We start from the raw sequence: 16,595 nt of genomic DNA on the forward strand, positions 1-16,595 counted from the left end.
TTTAGGGTGTTGAAACTGCATGAGCCTCTCACAACCTATGACCTTAGGAGCTCTCAAAAAGCCGAGGTGGTGGGATTTTGCAGTTGGCATAAACAGCGCTGGTGCATAATGTACTCTTGCTACTTTCCTTAGGCTGGACAGACAGGTCAGCCCATCTAAACTTTTCATCTGCAGTGTATTCAGGATTAATAAAGTTGATTTGTTGATGGAAACTGGGGGACAGGGAATTTGTTTTCTGGAGGTCTATGTTGGGTTGAAATACATGCTGGAAATGTGGTCTTCATTTCTCTCTGGCAGTGTTGGGGCTTGCCTTTCTTGGCTGGGATGTCTCCATCCTCCCATTTTCCTGCATGCTTGGACACTGCTCCCACACAAAGATAGCACAGTTGGATACAGCCCCTGGACTGTATTTCTTGGGAGTGTGAGTATGTTTGATGTTTGTCATTAGGCCAAGGAAACCTAAAAGACCTGGGAGAGCCCAAGGCCCATGGAGGCTGACAGAAAGTCCAAACAATGCAAGGTTTTTGCCATGAAGGGAGCGGAGGCTTTGAAAAGTAATGGGCTGTGGGTTTCTGATGCCGAAAGAGCAAGGATGAGCAAGGATGAGCAAGGATTGGGACGCCTGGGTGGCTCAGTGGCTGAGTGTCTTGCCTTTGGCTCAGGGTGTGACCCTGGGTCCTGGGATCACCCTGCATGGAGCCTGCTTCCACCTCTGCCTATGTCTCTGCCTCTCTCTCTTTGTCTCTCAAGAAAATAAATAAATAAATAAATAAATCTTAAAAAAAAAAGAGATATGAGCAAGGATGAACAAGGAGTTATTCTATGACTCCAGACACTTTTAGATTCAAATGATAAAAACTACTTCAAACTGGCTTAGCCAAAAAATAAATTGGGTGGTGGGAGCAGGAGAGTGGTGGTAGTGATGGTAGTGGTGGGTTCACTGGGAAATATATGGGAGAAATGAGGGTAGATCTGTGTCTCTGCTTTGTCTTTGCTGGCTCTCATATTCACTCACCCTTCTCCATGTAGCTGAGAAAATGCTCATCAACAGCCTTGTGTCTGTACTCCTGAGAATTCTCAATCTACAGGCAGAGAGGAATAGCTAGCCAGTTGTCACCTATTTGCAGACATCTTGGATTGTCTCTTTCTGGGTCACATTGTCCAGGGAGTACAGTGCACAATAAGGCGATTCTTGGTCACGTGCTGCTCCTCTGAGGGCTGTGAGGGACAGGGTGGAGCATGTGGCTGGTGCTCCACTGGAATGGTTGGAAGTTAGGGAGGAAATGTCCCTGTGATCAGGATTCGGTGATCAGAGTACAGGAATAGGAACCCACTGGGTGCATAGTACAATTGTCATTCCAAACCATCCATTTTGTCCCTTCCCTTCTCCATCTCTTACCTTCTAGTAAGGCCGAGGGTCTGTGCCTCCACGATGGCCTGAGGGTGGACAATTGTGGAGGCAGATGCAGAAGTCATGGCATCCACGTCACCGAAGAGGGAGTAAATCCAGAGAGGGACATTTCTGAGGCCACTAAAGTAGTAAGTCACAGAGCTGGAATTGGAAGCCCTAGGAATCTGAAAGCAGCAGGTGATAGACGAAGGCTGTTGCCCGCTGCCTCTGAGGCTTTGCAGCACTGTATTCATGGTGGCCAGGTCTGGTCCCCTCTACCTCAATGTCTTTCATGGACTGGGAGTGGCAGGCATGTTGTGGGTATGGTGCCTCTGATCGGACTGGTCTGGCTCCCGTCTGATCAGGGGGAATGCCTGGACGTAGATTCACAGGGGTCCCCAGTGGAAAGTTTTTGATCGTTGAGTTCCCAGCACCAAGAGCTCATGCAAGGGACAGGGACCTGGGCTGGGACAGACCCCACCTGTGGGTGCCAGGCCAGAGTCTCTCACCGGCTCAGGGATTGGGTAGGGCTGAGTGTCCACATGGAAAATAGACAGGAACAGATGACGAGGTACCAAGAGGCCTTTGAGATGACAGCATCAAGGTAGGAGCAAGGGAGAGAAGGGGAAGGACAAAGAGTCAAAGGGTCTCACTCATCTGGGGCCCATGCTTTTCTTGGATCCAGGGCTGCACAGAAGCTGGGAGGCTGGCTCTGTCTGCTTAGATTCTAAGTTACCTGCTTGCGGGCATCTGAAGGTGGTGCTGGCTAGGATCTTCATATCTCAGGGGCCAGGACAGAGCAGGCCCCTCAGAAACTCCTCTTCCCAGTGCTGTGTTCCCAAGACCAAAATGGCAAGTCAATAGACTCAGCTATTTAAAACTCCCGTGACGGCTGTAGGCACGGATCCTATTCTTCAATCTCCTCTTGGAAGCTTTGTACTTCTAACTTCTCTGCCTCCTTCCCACATTGTTTTCCGTGGATCATATCTCATTGTCCTTAATTAACCTGGAGGCAGGAATGCTGAGCGTACAGATTAGGAAAGCCCTCGTTCCTGAAATGATATTTCACTTTTTCCCCCCTTCTAGGAAAGGTTGGGGCAGCCAAGAATATATGGGTCATGTTTCCAATTATAAGACAACAACAATGCCGTTTTACCCTCTTGCCCTAATAAAAATAGAAAGGAGCAGGGGAAGCAGGGCTGTCCGTATGAAGTCAGCGGTCCCCAACATGGTAGCTGCAGGTGCCAGGAGCTAGCCACCCATTGGAGCCGCTCAGGCAACAGGAGGGGCCGCCGCGCAGCAGCCAGGGTTTCACCCAGCTGCAGCACTAGGTGGCGTTATCCAGAAGGAAGGCTAGAAGGTGCTCCTCGCTGCCAGACCTGGCAAAGCAAAAAAAGCAAAGAATCAAGCACTTAATATAATGCACCAAAAACACTGGTGTCTCAGCCCAGGAAATAGAGCATGATGGGGCAAGTGGTCCCAAACCTTCAAATCCTGCAGAGTAAATGCCTGGAGGTGAGAAAGTGAGAATGGCTTTGAAGGGGAACAGCATTTGCAGACTACAAAGCATAAAACAATGTTTTATTTGTAGAAGTCTAAGAAGCTCAGCATGCTATGGCTTGGGTTTCTGCCGGGACAGAGGAGGGTATAGGGTTGGTAAGGGAGAGAGTGGTTTGGTGGAGAAGGGGATGGGATATCCTGCAAAGGGTTTTAGCCAAAGAGACCAGGGGATGACTGAAGCCTCGGGCCAGGGACATGATCTGTAACTTAGGGTGCCACTTACGAGAGCTAACCCCATGACACGGGGATGGGCAGTGGCCTGATGGAGGTGTCATGCAGGACCCTCCCCAGACAGGTGCCCCAGGAGATGCCCTCTCCCTGACAACACCTTCCCTGTTCCCTTAAGCCTCTGAGATTTACCCACCATCCGGGAAAGAGGTTTGTCCTCGCTGGCAGAGTGGGTGCCAGTTTCTGCCGGAGGGGACACGTGGGCTCCGGAGGCAGGTCCGTGGATCGCGGACCGAGATGGCAGGGAGTGGGGCTGGCCATGCATCCGTCTGCCACCTGCCTGGCCCTCCCCTGCCGCCCCTGCTGCCGGCATCCTGTCCGGATCCCATCAGCCAAGCTCTGCAGAGCCTGTCAACCGCCCCGAGTGGCAGGATGAACGTGCTAAGGACCTACCACTCCCCGGAGCAGCCTCAGGGGAGGTTAGTGGCTCGGGGGTGGGGTGGGGTGGGGGGGCTCCTGCTTGCCACCCTCCACAGCTTGCTTCCCACAGAGGAGTGATACTGAGACGTGTGCTGCCTGGTTTCCCAGGTCTTCTGCAAGAGTAAGCCGTAGACGCCTGCTGGGGTCAGTGGCCTCGCTGTGTACCCTCTGTCGGTTCTTCCCTTCCTCGGCTCACTTCCCTACCCCCCCACCCAGTGTTGTGGGGAACCCCTCTCACTGTGCCTGCACACTAATCCTTCTTAGTCTTAGGGGAACCCAAAATGGAATATTGTATTCACCCCCGTTCTGCCTCCAACCTAGTAGCCATTCCAGGGCAGCCCATTTTGCTAAGGGCCGCATCACCGGCACCATCTGGTGACTCACCAGGAATGCAGAGTCTCAGGCCCACCGCAGACCAAGCAGTCAGAAACCTGGAGGGTGGGGCTGGCAATCGGGGGTGCAACAGACCCCTGGCTCAGCTAGTCTGACAATGACTGCTCTACAGAATTCTGGTTTATATAAGGTGAAGGACACGTTTCCAGGGTCTTCAAATGTTCCTCACCTTTTTAGCTGCCCTCGTCTGCAGGCGTCTTGGCTCCCCAACATCACCGATGATGGGTCCCGAGTTACAGGTCAGATCAACCCACTGGCTGGCAGGTCCAGCGAGAAATGCCGCTCAATCCTCAGCTGAGAATCGAGCTCACAGCTCCATGTTCAAACCCTTGCAGAACTCATTCCTCCCAGATCTGTCTGCAGCTACTGGCAGCAGCCCCGACAGTGAGAACAGAACGTGTGGCAGGAGGACTCGCAGCAACACACATCATCTGTGTCGCTTCTGTGCGATACCGCTAGGAGAAGCTGGATGGGAGTGAGGGGACCATGGTGGACGATGAGACCTGCTTTCTCAGGTGTATATGAATTCGTCACCCACCTCTGGCCCTGTAACAGAAGCTGAGGCACCCCAGGCCTGTGAAGAGAAGCCATGAACACCCCCAGGTCTCTCCAACAATCTTCCCACGATCTCCCGAACTCAGTGCCAACTTGCATCGTTTCTTTTCTTTGCTAGCTTCTTCTGCTGATTGACCTTTGTGTTTCCTCAACAAGTGTGAGATCCTTCTAGATGCCACCCCCCCGATTGATGAGGCTTCTGTTATATCCAGTATGAATGATCTACCCATTTGGTCGCGCCTCCCTTGCACTCCCTCCTCCCTTCAATCCTAGGTAGTTAGGCAACATTCACCATCCAGGACATGAGCCAATGCTATCGGTGCAGTGGAAATGATCTTGGGGCATACGACAGATGGTGCTAGGCTTGGCAGGCAGCACTTTTTTTCAGGAAACAGTCAGGGTCCCATTTGTTCTTCAGTCATGAGGCAGGGGAGGGGAGGAGAGTGAGGTGGGGAGCCAAATGGTTTTCTCATTCTGGAGGGAGTCTTGATCCCATGCTCTCTCTGCCAGATTCTCACTTTCGGCCCAGCTGCCCCTCCCCACTCCATCTCCTCCTGCAGCCCAGCTAGACGGCTGCAGAGCCAGCTAGACAGCTAGCTGCAGGACACGGGGTTTGAAAAAGGAGCTAGATATCAAGAGTGAGAGGAGACAAGCAGCACATGGGACTCCTCACTGTATTTAAATGAATTTATTATGGAACCTTTGCCCCTGTTCAGGGGCCAGGGTTCCTGTAGCAGCAGGGGTGTAGGGACAGTTACTCCCTGACTTAATTAGGAAAGCATTGGGAGACTGATGCCAAGGAACGTGGACACGGGAAACCAATGGAGCCATCTTCCCACTAACGTGTCCCTGGATGGTTTATGGGAAGGACGTGTACCCGCACTCGGCAACTGTCAAGCTCAATTAATCTCCACTCCCGTTGCTCCACTGAGCTCAGCATACTTTCTGAGATACTCCTGTAGGCCATGTTCTCAGATGCCTACACCTGCTCACCTTCTTCTGGAAGCCGTCCTTAAAACATGGTCTCTAGAACAGAGCAAGGAGGGATTCTGTTCTGATGCAGAAGATGCAGGAGATGTGGTGATGGCTTTAGCGACCACATCACACTCTCGTCTCTTACTTCTGCATTTGAGCTTATGTGAGCTTCCTCAGTTTTTAGACTTCTTAATTGCAAAGAAAAATTGCCTTCAGAAAACACCCACAATCTATTTACTGGTAACATCCACCATCTTTCCACCTTATCACAACTATATGCCACTGCCTCTTGGAAATCATGCTGACTGAGGCATGGATGATGCCTCCTCTTGATCCTTTGCTTTTATTACTTGGTTACTTCTTACTGCAAATGTGATTTTCCACTTCTGAACTGCTCCTTGCCACTAGAGGATTATGTTGGCACATAATTACAAGGAATTATGTTGTATTCCCAATGCCTAGGACAGTGCTTGGCAGGGAGGAATAGCTTAATCAAAATTAAGTAAATGAAAAAAAAAAAAAAGAGATGTACCTCCATCTTCAGGAATGTCTCCCACACCCTGCTCCTTTTTATATGCATAGGATTCTTTCTGGGCTCTTGATTTCACTCCATTAATTGATGTGTTGTTGGTTTTTAATGCCAGTGCCATACTGTTTTGATTATCATAGCTGTGTGGCATATCTTGAAATCTAGGATTGTGACAGCTCCAGCTTTATTCTTCTTTCTTAAGATTGCTTTGGGTAGTGAGACTTTTTTGGTTCCATACAAACTTTAGGATTGTTTCCTTGATTTCTGTGAAAAATGCCATTGCGATTTTGATAGATGTTGCATTGAATCTGTAGATGGCTTTGGGGAGTATGACTATTTTAACAATATTAATTCTTCCAGCACATGAGCACATTTACATGTGTCTTCTTTAATTTCTTTTACTAATGTCTTACAGTTTTCAGAGTATGCATCTTTCACCTCCTTGGTTAAACTTATTCCCTAAGTAGCTTATTCTTTTTTGATGCATTTATAAAGGGTATTGTTTTTGTAATTTCTATTTCTGACAATTTGTTGTTAGCATGTAGAAATGCAGCTGATGTTTATATGGATTTTATATCCTGTAACTCTGCTTGATCCATTTATTAGTTCTAACAGATATTTTCCTCTCCTTTTAGTGCCTAGGTAGAGATTTTCTTACTCCTTTTGACCTATGTGAGCTTCACTGATTACACTCACCCCTGCTTTGCACCTTCCAGGCTTGACACACTCTTGTGTGTCCTTTCTCTAGGACCATCAATCTTTCCATCTTCATTCACCATAAGAGTCTGCAGATGTCTACTCCCATCCCTATGGAGCTTAAAAAAGGGTCTTGTTTGACTTGCTTGTGCCTTGATGACTGCCTCAGTGTCCTTTCTTGCATTCATAGCTGAGATTTTCCCCAAAATGGGGACTCCAGAGTCTCCCTGTCCACCTTAGTCTGGGTCTCAGGCTCCTTTTGGTGGCACAAAACCCTGCCAGTGTGCTCTATGGCCAAAGCATTAGTACAGGATGGGTGCCTGCTTGTCAAACATATGTGGGAGTATAGCAGAGATGACTCTCCAGACTCCTTCTAAGACCCAATTCTACGATTCTGTTGTTCATGCCTCATGGTTCAGTTGCATGCAAGATCCCCACACAAAAATCTACACTGACCTCTGGCATTTGACTCCAGGGCCTCTGCAACTCTTTGCACAATGAGATAATAGATTTGCAGCTAAAGAGATGCCCTTGCCTTGCTAAGAAAGCAGAATGTTGGGGTTTAGAAAGAAGTCCAAGTCTCACCATGGGACCTGTTTAAACATACCTTTCACTTCACATAGCCTGCCCTGCCCTGAGGTGCTCTTGGGTTCCTTTCTTTTTTATTTTTCTTTTTTTTAACTAACTTGTTTTTTCTCTCGCATCACATCTGAGTAGATCAATCAACACATGAAGGGACCAGAGAGGGGAGGAAGAGGGTCCTGAGAAAGACAGCACAGAAAATGGCATAAAATTATTCTTATAAATAAGAAATCAGGAATTATTAGAATGCAGACATTTATGCTAAATGGATGGCAAAGTACTGGAATATATTATAAAGTGTCTGTTTTAATATCTGTATCTTGGTGGTTGCTAGGCTACACTGGTACTTTTAATAACATTAAAGGGAGCTAGAAATACTTGTGGATACTTTCCCCATTGAAATTATTACTGGCAAGAAAAGGGACATATTGCTGGCTAGTACAGTGGGATATTATAAGCTCTCTGTTGCTCATTAAAATGCATGTTAGTTGTTCATATTAGAAGGGGTTCAGTTTAGAGTTTTCCTTCAAAATAGTTAAAACCTGTAATAATGTTAGATGCATTGAGAGATCTGTGTGGTGGATACCTCTAAATCCTTGAGATGTAAATACATTCGATTCCCTTCAATCCTATTCCATTCCATTCCATTTGGCCCAAAAGACCTTTCCTGAGCACCTAGTAAGTGCTGAGCACCGTGTTTAGCCCCTTGGGATGTGCAGGTGAATGAAAGCACATATGCCACCTTCTCACTGCTGTGTATCAAAGCCCACAGAGCTTGCGTTTGTCCATGGCCGTCAGCAGAAGGGGGAAGCCCACTCTCGGTTTGCTCTAGGTGAAGCTGCATTAAGCAGTTAATTTAAGTAAAAAGCTGTTATTGCTCTAATTGGGTCTGGATAAATCTCATGAGAGCCCAAAGTCAGTGATTAATTTTAACTTGGAAAATAGGAAAAGGAAAAAGCTCTAAAAGCTTCAAAGGAGTGATATTTGAGTTGGGATTTGAGAGGAAACAAGGGATTTGGAGGTGGGGAAGGCAAGAGGAGCATTTCCTGCAAAGAGGAGGGTGCGGCATCACGGGAAATGTGAACACTTGTTCTAGAATCACTAACATTTATTGAGCACATACTCGGTGCCAGGCTGTGATCTAAGTGCTGTGCCTGCATGAACTTATTAAATCCTCACAACAACCCTATGAGGTTGGCACTATTACCACTTCACTTCAGGAATGTGGGAAGTGCTAAGAGATGGTCAGTAACTAAATCAGGTCACACAGTCGCTGTATGTCATGACCCTGGGGTTCTAACACATGCAAACTGGCTTTGGAGGCCGAATGCCCACTGATGTTCCACCTGTCCCCGGCGAGGGGAGTGCCGTGTAGTTGGCATGATGAGACGGAGCAGGGGGTGCCAGGCAGGGCAGATGATGTCAGATACATTAGATTGTGCTGGGCTTTCAATGACGTGTTTGAAGTTAGCTGTACCTCTTCCTTAATGTGCTGGGGAGCTGGTGCAGTATTCCAACAGGGAATTGATAGGTCCTTGATCCATATTTTAGGAAGATAACTCTAGGGGGAGTGTGGAGGCTGGACTTGCCTGGAAGTTACAACTGGACATTAAAAAAATCGTTAAGATACAATTGTAAAGATCCAGATGAGAAAATTAGCTGAATAAATATGTTTTCAGCACCTAGGATATGGTTCACAGAAGCTCAGGTCCTTTCAAAATAAAATTTAATCACTGATCCCCTCATAACCATGAGGCTTGGTAATCCCATGCGTTCCTGGCCAGCATCCTGCGTCTGAGCCCCTACCTCACCTTCCCCTCACCCTCCTGCTTCCTATCTTGACCTTTTCCCCAGGGGCCTGCCAATCCTCTGCATCGGGTCCTCTGGCACTCCAGTCTCCATGAGGACATTTTGTACTAAAATTCCAGCTCCCTCACCAAACACTTACTCCATCTTTGCCTTCAGCAATGTTTGGATCCACACGAAGAATATTAATTTCTCAACCAAGGTGCCCTCTCTAGAGCAGGGTGCTCTCCTGCCTGCTCTCCAAGTAACAAACCTGGCTCCTCCCGCATTCAGCCCTCCCCACTAGCACAGCTTTGCCTCCACCTGTGAGGTCTGCACCAGCTACCTCTCCATCTCAAGGGACCCTACCCCTCCATCCTCCCAGCTCTCCCTGCCGCCGTCACCGTCTCAGTGGCCGCGACCCCTTGCGAGTCTCTGGTACCTGGGAGCAAACGGCCAGGGAGCAGCAGGTATGTTTAGCGCCTGCCTTCGGCCCAGGGTGTTATCCTGGAGTCCCGGGATCAGGTCCTGCATCAGGCTCCCTGCACGGAGCCTGCTTCTCCCTCTGCCTGTGCCTCTGCCTCTCTCTCTGTGTCTCTCATGAATAAATGGATAAAATCTTAAAAAAAAAAAAAAAAAAGAAGACCCTAGAGCTCGCACTCCAACACACAGAGCTGTGTTTCAGAACTTTTACCTGCTCGAGAGTATGCTTCATGCCCTCTGTCTTCATTTTTTTTTATATTCCATTTAATTTATTTTTTTATTTTTATTTTTTTATTTATTTATTTTTTATTGGTGTTCAATTTACTAACATACAGAATAACCCCCAGTGCCCGTCACCCATTTTCAAATTTCCCTTTTATTTCTGAGTCTCCTGAAATGTGTCTTCTTCTTCTTTTTTTAAGATTTTATTTATTTATTTGACAGAGAGGGCATAAGCGAGGGCAACGGTAGGCAGGAGGGGAAGGAGTAGCAAGCTCCCTGCTAAGCAGGGAGCCCAACTCGGGGCTCCATCCCAGGACCCCAGGATCATGACCTGAGCCAAAGGCAGATGCTTCACCGACTGAGCCACCCAGGTGTTCCTGAAATGTGTCTTCTGTTCCTGGCACACACCGAAGCAATCACTGCCAAGGCCATCCATGTGGTCACTGCTGCTAAAGCTGCGGGCAGCTCCCGTTCCTCTGGAAGGCAGATGCCACATATGACTGCCCCTAACTTACAGTTCTATTTCTCTTTGGACGTGACACCACCAAGGGGTAGTGGAGAGAGGAAGACTCTGGTATAAATTTTCCGCTCAAGTTCAGCTCCTGTTCAGATGAAAGCATGTGTACATAACTGTCATGCTCACTTGTTGGGTGGAAACGAGGCATCAGCACTACCGAGCTACACCTGTTGAGATTTAGCCTAAAACATCCCCTGCAGCTTGTGAAGCCTACCCACTCCCCCACCTGTTTTGTAGGAGGAGAGATTGGGATCCAGAGAGGGTAAGGGATTTTTCTCAGGGTCAGACATGGTCAGAACGAGGGGCCAGAGCCCATTTCCACTGACTCTGAATATGGTCCTTTCTCTACTCTCTAGTGGCTTTTTAAAAAATGATATTAATGGTGTTACTTCTCATCTTTTTTCCTTATCTATTTTCTTTCCCTCTCCCCCTTCTTTTTCTCTTTTCATTTACTTCATTATTCTGCTCTTTCCTTTTATGAATGATTCAAACATTTATCTTTCCTTTGGGGTCATTAACCATGGGACTTAGGGTAACATGCAGTTTCTTAGTGCTCTATTCAGCCGGAGTGCTCCTGGTTCTCTGCAAGGGAGCCGAGCCAGTTCTTGGGGCTGAGAGCATCCCCGTGACTGATGAGGTGTGCCTCTCTGGTCCCAGGCCACGGCTCTGCAGCCCCGGACGCCTCCCATATTTCTTCTGACCTTTCCACTACAGCAGTTTCCGTGGCAGATTTAGGAGGCATTCTTTCCTTATACCAAATCCCTCCTCGTCTCTCTAATCCTTTTCAATAGATCCAAATTCCCATTTCATGTAATAGCTTCCCTGACACATCCTTTCACTGCCATCGGTGTGAGATGTATGCCTGTCAGATGGTGACACATCAAACTGGGTGCTTTCCCTCAGGCCCTCCGACTGCCCCTGACGGAACCCGCTCCACCCATAGAAGCACCTAGCATAAGAGACCAGACCTTTCCAGCTAACCTGTTGGACATCGGGAGTGCAAACTAAGTTCTTCCTTGCACTATGTGAGTCCAGGCAAATATTTCTTTAGCATTTATTGCAGGTTTTTTATTCATGCATAGGAGACTCCAAAGCAGAAAGAACGGGAAATAGATAATAGCACCAAAAAATGAAATAAAAGAGTCATTTTTAGCCCCACCTTCCAAACATGACTGCCGTGGCACTGGGTGTATTCTCACCGAGTGTGTAGTCTGTGCATACATGGCAACCCCCGTTGTCCCTCAGTGTTCCAATGTCTGATATCCTCATAGTCTAAATATGGGGACTCTATTATCTTTTCGTAGTTTAAGTTTCTAGAAGTAGAATTGGAGGACCAAATGATACAGTTTTCTTGAGTCTTGAGCCAATGTGGAAATGACAATTTGCTACCTCTTTGCCAGCACTAGGACAGTTTTTTAATAAATTCCAATTTGATGGCTTATCATGGTTTATTCTTATTTCAACTTGCAGGTATTTGAATTTTGGCAAAATGAGAGACTTAAACATATGTTGAGCCAACATTCATTTTGTTACCATATGAATTGTCAGTGTGTCAGTCTTTTACTGGTTTCTTACTTCTCTGTTCCCGTGTGTCACCTAGATAGATCCTCCCTAAATGTCACTTGCTCAGAAAGGCCCCTCACTGCACTCCAGCACACACCCCCCATGGACCTGCTCCATCAGGTTTCCATTGGCCCTAATATCTGTGGCCACACAAGGACAGGGCTTGGTCTGCATTGGTCCCCGCCAGCTGTCCCGCAGGAGTCATGGTGCCTGGCATAGGTGAACCCTCAACATGGTTTTGCGGTATCAGGGAGTGAGTATGCGCACCTGTCTGTGTGCATTGTCCTCAGCTGCCAACATCCCCTCTGTGCAATTATGACAAAGACAAGGTTGTTTATTCCAGTCTATTTGCTGCGACCGGTAACCTTCTGTCTCCATAGACTCATGACTTCTAGATGACACTATGACAGCATCTCAGTGGTATTTATGCGTAACTATCTCATTCCTAATATCGTGTGGCTTCAGCTATATTTAGGATGGTATTTGCTTTTGGCTTGCAGGTGTGTGCTTCATATCTCCAGGGCAGCTTCTGTAGCTCTGGCTCATCGTCCCATGGTCCCCACGGCAGGGCCCTTCATCCACTGTGCTGGTCCCGGATGGTCTCCACGGCACACGGACAAAAGTTCAGACACAATGGAACATGCTGGGGAAATCTCAGGTGAGGTGCCTGGGAAGCAGATTGAAAACAAATATGCAGAAATACAGCAGTTTCATTGGAGAATAATCAGTTTAGGCTGACCTTCAGAATTTCCTAACCAGCCGGGGTCAAGATGAGGACGTTCTTTGCGATCAGTAACCTGTCTTCCCTGCAAGGGACAGGAGCGTGCAGCACTACATGACAGGTGTCCTTGGAGGAGTGTGCTCTGTCCCACCCGATGATATTGATCTTGGTAAAAGCGACAGCAACATCGCCAGCAAGCTCACTGCAATCCCCACGCAGAAAGTCCCGGCGGCTGTTTCAAAGTGGAGGTCTTTGTTGAAACGTATTCCTGGAAAACAATGTTCTTTATTTGCTTCTCAAGATGGATCGAAGCGAGCTATGGAAACTTTGGAGGAAATGTGGAAAATTATCTGAAATGAAGCAATTTGGCTGACTTCCTTTGGGAAGAGATTTTTGTTCACAAACATTTATTGAGGAGGCATCAATATTAATGTGTGTTTTCACAGAGCTAGGAGATGCTCGGCGAGAATTTTTTAACTTTTGTTTTTCAAACCCTATAGCGTCTCTCTCCCAGATTTTGATTTGGAAACAGAAGTTCTCATTTATATTGCAGAATTCTTTCATGAGCTTCATGAATTTCCCTAATGCAGAAGCTGGGATGAGAAGAGGCAGATAGAGACACAGCAGGTATTTCCCTCCCAGACCTCTGCACTTGCAGGTCCAGAGACGGGCAGGCTTAGTGCATCTCACCACCACTCAATCTTTTCTACAGGTTTGGAGTCAATGGTCTGAGTCTCATTTTCAAGACCTGCCAGCTCTGTTTGATTGCATAGCCTCCCTCTATCTCTCTCTCCTGTCTGCCTGTGTCTCTCTGTTCCTCTCTCTCTTCACTTCTATGCAACACATATGCATGTGTTTTCTTAGGCTCTTTCATGATTATCTCAGACTAGCTCTGCTCTGGAAAATGTGTCTCTGCTCAACCCAGAGGACACTTCCTCAGCAGCATACATCATTCATGGTTTGCTTCGAAGGGGAAGGTTGCATAACCAAACCATAATATCAGAATGAAGGAGAGAAGGATGCACACAGGTCAGCTCTGACGAGGTGTGCAGCTGAGCTTGGACTTTCTGGTTGTCCTGCCTGTGGACCCGTACTGCATCCACTGATACAAAGAGATTACCATCAGCAACAGTCTGGAACCCCGAGATGCCCATTCCCTGGAGGTGATGCGGCCACAGCCATGCAAATCTCAGGGAGGAGTAGTAAAGTCTCATTCTCTTTATATTCCTACCCTTTAACTGCCCCCTGCACCCCATCATGCAGCATCATATTGCATGTGGTGAATATACTAATGTGTACTTAACTGTTCTACTGCGGATGGACATCTGGGATTTTAGTTTTATTTCATTTCTGCTTTTAGATTTTGAACTTCATAGTTATGGAACACCTCAATCTAGGTTTGGAGATGAAGCTGTTAAATGCAGGGGGGAGAAAAGCACACCTAAAAGTAGACACTGACACATGATTTTCTAAAATGCATGCGAGATTCACCAAAACACTTATATAAGAATGCTCACGGCAGCAGTATTTATACTAGCTGCCAGGTGGAAATCACCCCAATGTCCATCAGTAATAGAATGGGTAGACAGATTCACAAGATGAAATAGATACAGTTCCTTGATAAGAATAAATAAACTAAAACGAAACCACATGCAGCGATATGGATGAAGCTTCCAGGAGTCCTACCAGGCAACACGCAAGAGGATTTAGTGCGTGATTATATTCTCATGAAGTTCAAACACTGCCAACACCGATCTGTGGTATTGGGGAACAAGGCAGGTTGCTTGGACGGGCTTCTGGCTGCACAAATGTGTCCCGTTTGTGAAGATTCATCAAGCCGTGTGCTTACAACTTGTGATTTATGATTTATGTTCACTTTCATAAGAAGCTCAAAAAGTGTTTGTTCCCAGGACCTAAAGAAAAAAAATATATATATATAATTTTTATAGCAGCCCCTTGCTAGGCACCTCTTGGCACCTCAGCTTGCTTCCCCTTCTCAGGGTCTCAGGCCTGCCCTGGGAACACAGGGACCCAACCCTGGGGACTTCTGACATGACAGTCCAGGTTGGGCTTTAGCTTTCTGAGTCTGGTTGCTCTGGAGTCTCTCCAGCGGTGCGAGGGTGGGACACATTCCCTCAGGCTTCCATCTCACACCTGCACACAGGTTAGCCGTGACCTACAGGAGCTGCATCGTCTAAGTCCTCACCAAGGACACACAAAAGGACTTTTATTTTTTCCTTAAAGGCAGCATAATGTGCAAACATCTTCTCTCCCTACATCTCAGCCTCCTGCAATGGTGCAGACTGTAGTCTCTGGAATCAGAGCAGTTCAGGAGCTCTCTATGGTTGGAGACACTGAACACAGCGCTTCAGTACTTGAGGCTCTAGTTCCTATAAGGTGGATGTGAGGGTGGATCACTCTCGAACGACGGGAGGAAGTCTGGCTGGGAGGACCGAGCAGGGAGCAGGAGGTCTGGCATGTGCTCAGCTCCTGAGCTGTAGGCACGACGGTGGCTGCATACCTCGCTCAGCGGAGCCAGTGCATCCGGATGGCGCAGCTGTCGTCCCTGGAAACTGCCGTAGCTGCCTGTAGAACCAGCCAGGGAACAGCTTCTGGGCAGCACGTCCCCTCCTGCAGCCACGTCTGCAGGGCTGGGGGGTAACAGACACGTGCTTCCTGCTCTCATCTGGAGCAAACCCCAAGACTTCTGATTTACTTCCAGGGTGTGCCTGTGAGCACAGGAGAGGGATGATTAATGTGTGAGCCTCTGGGACTCCAGGGCTCTTCCACAAAGTGAGATATGGGTCCCTCAGCAGGTGCTGCCCCACTGACGGGTGGTCTGGGCAGCTGAACCCGCTGATCAATGCCCAGCCAGGGGCTCCCGCAGGGAAACTGCTCTTTGCCCTGGGCTGGCTGGTGGGATTCGTAGTACAGCCTCACTTTTGAGAAGTGTCTAGAGGGATGCAGAATGCCGAGGTGGTTGATCGGTTTTGCACCAACCCAGCCACAAGGAGCAGAGGGTTTGTTTTCTTTTATTGTGATAAAATGCACATAAATTAATATTGACCATTTAAACCTTTTTCAGCACTTAGTACATCCACAATGCCATGTAACCATCACCACCATCTGGTTCCAGAACATGCTGTTACCCCAAAGGGAAACTCCGTATCCATATGCAGTCCCCTGACCCCCTTCTCTCTGTCCCTGGCACCCATGAATCTGCTAGAGAGTTTTCATCGCACCTAGATGTTGGTTTCCATGGGAAAATGTCACGAAGTCACCTCCTCCATCCGGTTTCTCCAGATCTGTTGATAACTTTTCAGTCTTGGAATTTCTTGAATGTGCAAGGTGGGTCACTGCTGGACTCCTGAGAAGCCCTGAATATAAACTGTGGGGATTTCTCAGGATTTTGGTAGGAGGTGTAGCCAGAAGTTGCAGACTGGCACAGGACAACCCAGACCTTGTGCTCTCTCTCCTATAATCCTATTTTTGCTCCCGACATCCTGCCACTCTTCCCTACAGGGCATGGGCTGGAGGACGGTGAGGAGGCCCCAGATGGATTCCTGAAGAGCTAGGGCCGCCTTTGAAGGAACTTTCAGATCCAGGCCCCTGAGGGTCCCGTCCACCTCAATGTCAACTGGCCACCCTCAAACAGCTCCATAGCGTTACTGTGGCTCTTCTCAGCAGCCAGGCCAGAGTGGGGTGGGGGGATCCCTAAAGCCACTTGTATTAATTTCTATCACTGCTCTAACTAACTGCCACAAATGTAGTGGCTTAGAGCAATACAAGTTTTTTTTCCCCTATAGTTCTGGATGTCATGAATCTTATGGGGCTTAAATCAAGGCATCGGGAGAGCCAGGTACTTTCTGGAAGTGCCCTGTCTCTAGCGGTATAGCCCTGCATCACTCCCCACTGTGCTCTGTCATCACATCTTCTCGGACTCTCACCAACCTTCCTGTGCTCCTCTTATGAGTCC

The 16,595-nt window shown here is 47.9% G+C and overlaps 2 long non-coding RNA genes across 3 annotated transcripts in view; one reads left to right on the top strand and one right to left on the bottom strand.

Moving 5' to 3' along the window:
* LOC140618797 (uncharacterized) overlaps nucleotides 1-4,768 on the bottom strand; it is a 22,398-nt gene extending 17,630 nt beyond the window's left edge. Inside the window, exons 1-2 of one of the 2 annotated variants that reach the window (XR_012018859.1) lie at nucleotides 4,161-4,767; nucleotides 1,016-2,769 (exon numbers count right to left, since the gene is read on the bottom strand). This is a non-coding gene — a long non-coding RNA (uncharacterized lncRNA). Of the gene's footprint in view, nucleotides 1-1,015; nucleotides 2,770-4,160 lie in introns of both variants that reach the window. The other variant, XR_012018860.1, reaches the window with a different exon arrangement.
* Nucleotides 3,305-15,694, top strand: LOC140618804 (uncharacterized). The gene is made up of 2 exons (XR_012018862.1): nucleotides 3,305-3,597; nucleotides 12,399-15,694. It is a non-coding gene; the product is annotated as an uncharacterized lncRNA (long non-coding RNA).
* Nucleotides 15,695-16,595: the final 901 nt, after the last annotated feature.

Source organism: Canis lupus, chromosome 2, assembly GCF_048164855.1.
Source record: "Canis lupus baileyi chromosome 2, mCanLup2.hap1, whole genome shotgun sequence".
NCBI lineage: Eukaryota > Metazoa > Chordata > Mammalia > Carnivora > Canidae > Canis > Canis lupus.